This window comes from Pteropus alecto, unplaced genomic scaffold, assembly GCF_000325575.1.
Source record: "Pteropus alecto unplaced genomic scaffold, ASM32557v1 scaffold57, whole genome shotgun sequence".
NCBI classification, from domain to species: Eukaryota; Metazoa; Chordata; class Mammalia; order Chiroptera; family Pteropodidae; genus Pteropus; species Pteropus alecto.
In genome coordinates, this window is record NW_006442508.1 from 3,459,793 (window position 1) to 3,467,022 (window position 7,230).

General features: G+C 35.4%; 1 pseudogene; it reads right to left on the reverse strand.

Annotated features, from left to right (window-relative positions):
* Window positions 1-5,314: 5,314 nt before the first annotated feature.
* LOC107196433 lies at window positions 5,315-6,994 on the reverse strand (annotated as a pseudogene).
* Window positions 6,995-7,230: the final 236 nt, after the last annotated feature.

Consider the following 7,230-nt stretch of genomic DNA (forward strand, 5'->3'; position numbering starts at 1 on the left):
CTATACCAAATTTGTTAAGTGTTTTGATGATAAATGGATGCTGTATCTTGTCTCAGGCTTTTTCTGCATCTACTGCTATGATCATATGATTCTTATTTTTTAATTTGTTTATTTGGTGTATTACCTTAATTGATTTGCATATGTTGAAGCATCCCTGTGTCCCTGGGATGAAGCCCACTTGATCGTGGCGTATAATCTTTTTAATATGTTGCTGTATTTGGTTCGCTAGTATCTTATTTAGAATTGTTGCATCTATGTTCATGAGAGTTATTGGTCTGTAGTTTTCTTTTTTGTGTGTGTGTTATCTTTACCAGGTTTTGGTATCAGAGAAATATTGGCCTCATAAAATGAGTTGGGAAGTATTGCCTCCTCTTTGATTTTTTGGAAGAGTTTGAGGAGAATAAGTATTAAATCTTCTTTGAATGTTTGGTAGAATTCACTGGTGAAGCCATCTGACCCTGGACTTTTACTTTTGGGTAGGTTTTTGATGACTTTTTAAGTTTCCATATTACTGGTCAGTCTACTTAGATTTTCCATATCTTCTTGATTCAGTCTAGGTAGGTTGTATTTTTCTAGGTACTGGTCCATTTCTTCTAGGTAATTAAATTTGATGTTGTATACTTTTTCATAGTATTCTTGTATGATCCTTTGTATTTCTGCATTGTCTGTCATAATTTCCCCTCTTTCATCCCTGATTTTCTTTATTTGCGTCCTTTCTTTTATTTCTTTAGTGAGTCTAGTCAGGGGGTTGTCAACTTTATTAATTTTCTCAAAGAACCAGATCTTTGTTGCATTTATCTTTTCTATATTTTTTTGTTTGTTTTCAATTTCATTCATTTCTGTTCTAATTTTGATTATTTCTTTCTTTCTGCTGACTTTAGGCTTCATTTGTTCTTTCTTTTCTATTTTTTTGATATGAAGTGTTAAGTTGTTTATTAGGCTCGTTCTTGTTTTTGGATATTGGCCTGTAATCATATGAACTTTCCTCTTAGGATCGCTTTTGCTGTGCCCCAAAAGTTTCGATATGTTGTACTATTGTTATCATTTATTGTTGTACTATTGTTTCTATGTATCTCTTGATCTTTTTATTTCTTTCTTGACCCAGTTATTCTTCAGTAGCATGTTGTTTAATCTCCATGTATTTGTGGTTCTTCCTGATTTCTTTTTGCCGTTTATATCTAGTTTGAAAGGATTATGATCAAAGCATATAGTGGTATGATTTCAACCCTTTTATATTTGTTGAGGTTATCTCTGTGTTCCCGTAAGTGGTCAATTTTTGAGAATGTTCTGTGTGCACTAGAGAAGAATGTATAAGCAGCTGTTTTGGGATGGAAGGCTCTGTATATGTCAATTATGTCCATTTGGTCTAATGTGTCATTTAAGGCTGTTATTTTCTTATCGATTTTCTGTTTGGATGACCTATCCATATCCGACAGTGCAGTATTTAGGTCCCCTACTACAATAGTGTTTTGGTCTGTTTCTTCCTTTAGTTCTGTTAGTTATTGCTTTATGTAATTCAGGGCTCCCTGATTGGAAACATATATATTAATAAGTGTTATGTCTTCTTGGTGCATGATTCTTTTTATCATCCAGAAGTGTCTCTCCATATCATTCTTTACCTTTTTTATTTTGAACTCTGTTTTGTCCGATATTAGTATCGCCACTCCATTTTTCTCAGAATGCCATTTGCTTGAAATGTCATTTTCCACCCTTTCACTTTGAGTTTATATTTGTCTTTGCAGCTGAGATATGTCTTCTGAAGGCTGAATATGATTGGTTTTTGTTTTTTGATCCATTCTGCATCTCTGTGCCTTTTTATTTGTGAGTTTAGCCCATTTGCATTTAGGGTGCTTATTGAAACATGAGGTCTTTTTATAGTCATTTTATAAGAAGACCTCATGTTTAAACACTGGTAGCACAGTGTTTCCATTGCTTCTTTGTCTTGTGTTTCCATTTTCTTTATTTTAGTTGGCTTTTGTGGGTATTCCCTCTGGTCCTTCTTGTTTTATGTTATATACTTCCATTCTGAATCTTTGGTGTGTGGTTACCATTACGAATATAAAAAAAATAGTTCTATATTCAGTTGTCCTTTTTCTTCTACGCGTGCTTTTTCTCCTTTCCCCTTTCGAATTTGGATCTTTGAATCCTCCCCTTTTCAGTCATTGTTATCTCAGTTTGTTTCTATGTTTGGTGAACATTCATTACTATCTTGCTGCAGCAATTCTCTTATTATTATTTAAGCTTATTATGCTCTGTTCTTAGTAAGAATTGCACTCCTCTGCTTCTATTTGCCTGCTAGTCACTTATTCCTAATTATGTTTTTATTTTTTTTTGACATTTTGTTTTAGGCAAGCTGATCCCTTTCAGAATTTCCTGTAGTGCAGGCTTTGTAGTGGAGAATTTCCTTAATTTTCGTATGTCTGGAAAGGCCTTAATTTCTCCTGGTAGTTTTTTTCACTTAATAGTTTAAATATTTGATTCCATTCCTTTCTGGCTTGTAAGGTTTGCACTGAGAAGTCTAACAGGTTTTCCTTTATAAGTTAGCGTTTTCATCTTCCTGGTTGCCTGAGAATTCTATCTTTGTCATTGATTTTTGATAACTTTAATACATTGTGTCTTGGTGAAGGCATTTTGGGTTGATATAATTGGGTGTTCTTTTGACTTTTTGAATTCTATGCTCCATCTCGTTCCTTAGGTTTGAGAAATTCTCATCCACTATTTGTCTGAAAATGCTTTCTAGTCCCTGCTCCTTTTCTTCACCTTCAATAATGCCCATTATTCTTATGTTTTCTCTCTTGATGGTATCATCTAGTTCTTGTATTTCTCTTTCATCTTTTTTCATTCTTCAGTTTTTCTCTCCCTTCAGATTTATTTCTAGATTTCTGTCTTCAGTATCACTGATCCTTTCCTCTATTTGGTCAACTCTATTTCCTAAGCTTGCTATTTCATTTTTCAACTCTTGCAATGTGTTTTTAATCTCCAGAAATTCTATTTGGTTCTTTTTGAGGGTTTCAATTTCCTTGTTCTACTCTTCTAGTTGTTTTTTCAAGTTCTGAAATTGTTGATAGGATGGGTTTCAGAATTCGCTGAGTTTTTTCAGATGTACCATCCTGAATTCTCTGTCACTTAAGTTGTATATTTCTATGTCTATAAGCTTAATTTCTGGAGATTTTTTTTTTTTCTTTCTGAGATGCCTTGTCACTTTGGTTGTTCATGGTGTTTAATGGACTATTTATCTTCCTGGGCATTAATGGAAGTGTATCCTGCTGTTTTTCCAGGAAGAAGATTTATTATATAAAAGTCTTTCTTTAGTCTACTGCAAAGAACACCCTTTCCTTTTCGTTTTGAGTAGGTGGCATCTAAGCCTCTTGGATCCCTGTTTACATAAAGCCTTAATAATGCCGGTTTTATTTTCTTGTATATATTTAATTACACTCGCTATCATTAGTTTCAGTCCCTGTCAGTGTCGGCAGCATTTGCTCAGATTCCCTTAGGGCTTCATGGTGTTTGATCATGGAGGGCATGGGGGGAGGTGCCCTCTGGGTTGGAAGTTGGGGGCTGTGGCTCATCCTCACTTTTGCAACCAGGGCTAGTAAAAATCAACTGTTGTTTCTCTATGGTCCCATCCTGCTTCTCTGCTTTCTTCACCGACGACTGGGCCCTGCCGCCGGCTGCGTGGAACTCACGGCACTCCGGGCAAGGCTGTTCAAGAAAGTCACCTCACCTTCATCCCTCCCCCTCCTCCTGCAGAGAGCTCAGGAGGCTGCGAGAGGCAGCTTCTTTATTTCTCGCAGTCCACCGCCCAACACCCGGGATCCTGACCGGTGGTAGCTCTTATGCACAGATCTCATGTTCAGACATGCTGGTAGGTAGTTTGGGTGTTTTTTGTTGAGTTTTAGATATTCAGCTTATTATTGTTTCAAGGGGAGAGATTTGAGGACTTTTCTTACTCTACCATGTTTCCCAGAATTTCTCATTGTGGTTTTGATTTGCATTTCCCTAAAAGCTAGTGAAGTTGGGAATCTTTTCATATGTCTGTTGATCGTTTTCATGTCTTCTCAGGATAAGTGTTCAGGTCTTCTGCTCATTTTTTAATTGATTTTTTTTTTTTTCGAGTTTTAGATGTTCAGCTTATTGTTGTTTCATGGAGAGAGATTTGAGGACGTTTCTCACTCTACCATGTTTCCCAGAAACCTTTGCTCTGTTTTTTAAAGCAATTTGTCTGTAGACTTTGCTTGGTTCAGGCATCAGTTGAAATAGAAACTGCACCCAATAAATCAAGAGAAGGTTGAGACTTGTAAGGGTAGCAGTGGAAGAACTCTTGCCCAGTTTCTGTATTCTCTCCACCTGAGGAGTTCAGTGGTAGCTGTCTCTGAAGGCCAGGGTGAAAGGCAAGGCTTTATCAACATATTTAACCTGTTGGAATATAAGCCTCCTGAGGACAGGGAAATTTATCCATTTTTCTCATTTCTGCCTCCCCAGTTCTTCAGTCAGTTGACACTCAATAATTATTTCTTTCCTATATGAATTGAATCCTCACAAAACCCCTGTGCATGTGGCATTACTTGCTCCACTCGACTAATGGGGAACATCTTAATGAGTTATAACAACTTATTGAGAATCTTATAGATGGTAAGTGAGTTCACAGTCAGGCCCTAGTTCCTTGATTCCTCAGCCTATACTTTTAACTTTTCTTTGCCTTCAGTGTCCAACATGTATCACTAAATATTTTAAAGTCCTGAAAACATCTTTAAAATAATGGTATGTTCATGTGTGTTTTGTTCTATATGTTATGTTTACAATGCAATTAATAATAAAAGGAAGATTTTAAAAATATATATACCTGGACTTGAAGTATTTTCTGTCATTGCTTTGAGGAAATTGTATTGACAGTAATAATTTACTTTGAAATAGAAGTAATGAATAATTCTCTTAAGGTCTGATGTTTCCCAAAATAACTTTTCCCCAATTGGTATGTTTACATTTCAATTGAAGAGAGAAAATTTTTCAAAGAATATATATTTTCTTAGACTTTTTATTTTCTTTTCTATTTAGATCTCCAAAGAAATTCAAATACAGGCATATTTTGGAGATATTTTGGGTTCTGTTCCAGACCACCCCAATAAAGCAAATATCACAATAAAGTTATTCTTATGAGATTTTTGGTTCCTCAGTTCATATAAAGTTATGTTTATACTGTACTGTAATTAAGTGTGTAATAGAATTGCGCCTAAAAATGTAAATAATTACAAAATACCTAATCGCTAAAAAATGAATCTTCAGCAAGTTATACTCTTTTTGCTGGTGGAGAGTCTTATGTTGATGTTGATGGCTGTGGAAATTTCTTAAAGTAAGACAGCAGTGAAGAAGTTTGCCTCGTCAATTAAGTCATCCTTTCATGAATGATTTTGCTGTAACTTGTGATACTGTTCAATAGCATTTTACCCATAGTGGAACTTCTTTCAAAATTGGAGTCAGTCCTCTCAAACCCTCCCACGGCTTTATGAACAAATTTATGTAATATTCTAAATCCTTTGTTACTTCAACAATCTTCACAGCATCTTTACCAAGAGTAGTTTCCAGTTTAAGAAACCACTTTCTTTGCTCATCTGAAAGAAGGATCTCCTCATCCATTAAACTTTGATTATGAAATTGTAGCAATTCAGTCCCATCTCCAGGCTCCACTTCCAATTCTAGTTCTTTGGCTTTTTCCATAATATCTGTAGTTATTTCTTCTACAGAAGTCTTGAATCCCTCAAAGTCGCCCATGGGGATTGGAATCAACTTCTGCCAAACTCCTGTTAATGTTGATATTTTGACCTTTTCCCATGATTTATAAATGTTCTTAATGGCATCCAGAAAGATGAATTCTCCCTAGAAGCTTTTTAATTTGTCCAGATCCTTCAGAGTAACCATAATCTATGACAGCTACAGCCTTATAAAATGTATTTCTCAAATAATAAGACTTGATAGTTGAAACTACTCCTTGATCCATGGTTTGCAGAATGGACATTGTGTTAGCAGTCATGAAAACAACATTAATCTTGTACATTTCCATCAGAGCTCTTAGCTGACCAGGTGCATTGTCAATAAGCAGTAATATCATGAAAAGAATTTTTTTTTTTGAGTGGTAGGTCAAGAGTGGGCTTAATATATTCAGTAAATCATTTTGTAAACAGACATGCTGTTATTCAGGCTATGTTCTACTATTTGTAGAATATAAGCAGAATAGATTAGCATAGTTCTTAAGAGCACTAGGATTTTCAGAATGGTAAAAGAGCATTAGCTTCAAGTTAAAAGTCATCAACTGCATTAGTCCCTAAAAAGAGAATCAGCCTGTCCTTTGGAGCTTTGAAGCCAAGCATTGACCCTTCCTTTCCAGCTATGAAAGTTCTTGAGGAGATCGTCTTATGATATAAGGCTGTTTTGTCTACATTAAAAATCTGTTCTTTAGTGTAGCTATCTTCATTAATGATCTTGGCTGGATCTGGGTAACTTGCTGCAACTTCTACATCAGTACTTGTTGCTTCACTTTATACTTTTATGTTATGAAGAGAGCTCTTTCCTTAAACCTTATGAACCAACCTCCGATAGCTTCAAACTTTTCTTCTACAGCTTTATCATCTCTCTCAGCCTTTACAGAGTTGAAGAGAGTTAAGGCTTTGCTCTGGATTAGACTTTAGCTTAAGGAAATGTTGTGGGTGGTTTGATCTATCCAGACCACTACAACTTTCTCCATATCAGCAATAGACTTTTATTTTCTTATCATTCATATGTTCAGTAGAGTTGCACTTTTAATTTTCTTCAAGAATCTTTTTTTTTTTTTTTTTTTTTTTTTTACATTCACAACTTGCCTAACTGTTTGGGGCAAGAGGCCTAGCTTTTGGCCTATTTTAGCTTTTGGCATGCCTTTACCACTAATTTTAATCATTTCTAGCTTTTGATTTAAAGTAAGAAATGTATCTCTTCCTCCACTTGAACACTTAGAGGCCATTATGAGGTTATTAATTGGCCTAATTTCAATATTGTTGTGTCTCAGGGAATAAGGAGGTCTGAGGAGAGGGAGAGAGGCAAGGAACCAGCCAGTCAGAAGATACACAACCTTTATCGATTAAGTTCATAGTCTCATACAATCATGGTTCATAAAGCCCCAAAACAATTACAATAGTGACATCAAAGATCAGTGATCACAGATCACAATAACAGATATACTAATAATAAAAATTTGAA